We start from the raw sequence: 2,462 nt of genomic DNA, 5'->3' as shown, positions 1-2,462 counted from the left end.
TCCCTCTGCCCCTTCCCCAGACTTTCCCATAGGGTGGGGCATGTGCGCACATGAGCGCATGCTCAGCCCCCCCTCAAAAAAATTTTCCCTCTGCCTATGATTAACAAAGAAGTTCCACCTGACTTAAAGAATGCCAATATTGTGACCATCTTCAACAAAGGGGACAAGCCAGTGTGTGGAAACTACTGAGGCATTGCCCTCCTCTCCATTGCCGGGAAAATTCTTACTTACATCCTTCTGAATCACCTCCTCCCCCTTGCCGAAGATGTTCTTCCAGAATCCTAATGTGACTTTAGACCATCTTGGGATACCACCAGCATGATTTTTGTTTGATGGCAGATCCAGGAGAAGTATAGAAAGCAACACCAAGAGCTGTTTATGGCATTCATTGACCTAACAAAGTCCTTTGATTCCATCAATCGTGAAGCCTTATGAAAGGTGTTGGTTAGGTTTGGTTATCCACTGAATTTCATCAGTGTCCTGAGACTACTGCATGATGGGATAACTGCCACAGTCCTTTGCAATAGATCAGAGACAGACCCATTTACCATCCATACTGATGTCAAGCAGGGCTTTGTCATTGCCCCAAGTCTTTTTCCATCTATCTTGCTGTGATTTTTATTATCATCCATGACCACCATCCTTCCAGAATTGGGGTTGAATATTGAACGGATATTCAGCTTTTCGATCTGTAGCACCTTCACAGCAAAATGAAAGTTACTAAGACTGGGATCATCAACCTTTAATACGCTGATGACTGTGTTATCCTCGTGCACACTGAAACCAATCTGCAGTCCACTCATGACCTTTTCTCAGGTGCCTATCACAGTCTGGGACTTTCCCTTAACATTGGGAAGATCAAGGTGCTCCATCAGCCTGACCCAGCACAAGCTGCCATCCTCCCACCACAAATTATTATTGGTGGAGAACCCTGGAAAACATCAAGCATTTCCCATACCTTGGCAATCACCTCTCCCACTCAGTCAGTCTTGATGTAGAAATCAAAAATAGGATTCACTGTGCCAGCATATCCTTCAGAAAGCTGTTTCACCATGTCTTTGTTGACCAAGATCTGCAGATGGAAACTAAGATCCTGGTCTACAATGCAGTGGTTATCCCAACTCTCCTCTATGGGTGTGAGATGTGGGTGACATATCAAAACCATCTTAAGCACCTGCAATGGTTCTATCAGTGTTGCCTCAGGAAGATTCTTTGCATTAGATGGAAAGACCACAGCATCCTCGTTGCAGCTAACATAACCAACATTGAAGCAAAAATCATGAAACATCAGCTTTGCTGAGCTGACCACTGTGTGCAGATGGCTAACACTCATCCCCCAAAACAAGTCCTCTTCTTTCAACTTGGACGTGATGATCTCATAAGACCCCTTCTAGCCCTAATGTCTATGAACTTAGTCATGGTAAGAAGACCCGCAGTAGACAGAGGAAGTGCTGCAACAACACCCTGAAAACATGCCTTAAGAAGGGTTGCATCAACCCTACAAATAGGAAAGCGCTAGCTGGTAACAAGTCTTAATGGTGCTGCACTGTACATCAAGCTATAGCCCACTTCAAAGAGAACTGTCTTTCTCAAGAAGCCAATAAACAGCAGAGGAGGAAGGAAAGCACACAACATCCTGGTCAACAGTAGTGTCCCCTTCCTCCCCCTGCCCCAAGGCACCACTTGTCATATCTGTAGAAAAGCTTGCAGAACATGGATTAGACTCGTCAGCCACCTTAAAACTCATCAGTAATCTCCCACCAGCAAACATCATTCTCGTATCAAGGGATAGCTGATGATGACTTGTACACTGTCTTAGTATTGTATATATCTGTGTGGATTCCAAATTTGAAGCTAGTTTGTATTCCAAGAGCATAGTGCAGTCTTCACCTGAGAAGGAATTCTGGCTTGAGTAGTCACAATTTAGCCCTTTTCCCCATTTGCTCCAGGGGCTGCTAATTTCCTGTTGGCCTATACCAGGGAACTACCTGGGCAGAAGAAGCTAAAGTACAGACATTCTCTTTGCTCCTGCATGCTGTTGCACCTTCCAGACTTCATCTACATGAGAAGATGACTGCACAGCAGCCCCTGACTACTGCACAGTAGTGTCGCATGGCATGAACCCTGATGCGCAGTAGTCCTGGGCTACTGTGCAGTAGTCCTGTTCAAAGTGGCTAGTATTCGCTTTGGATTCAGCTGATTTGAGGGACAGTGATTTGATTTCAGTATTTGAATCACTGACCCGAATCGATTCAGCTGAATCTCTGAATCACCCAGGCTCATCCCCTGTCCACTCTCCTGGTCCTGGCAACGTCTGCCCTGCCCACCCCAGCTCCCAGCTCTTTGGAAAAAAAAAGCCTCGACTTGGTGCTGCCAGGCAGTGAGGCAATCCCTGCTGCCCCCTGATGCCCCATGCCATGTGGGGGGGGCTCTGCATGAGCCCCCCGAAGCCCCGAGGCCAC

This window comes from Alligator sinensis, unplaced genomic scaffold (assembly GCF_000455745.1).
Source record: "Alligator sinensis unplaced genomic scaffold, ASM45574v1 scaffold348_1, whole genome shotgun sequence".
NCBI lineage: Eukaryota > Metazoa > Chordata > Crocodylia > Alligatoridae > Alligator > Alligator sinensis.
The sequence above is the reverse complement of the archived record's forward strand: the minus strand, read 5'-3'. Positions refer to the sequence as shown.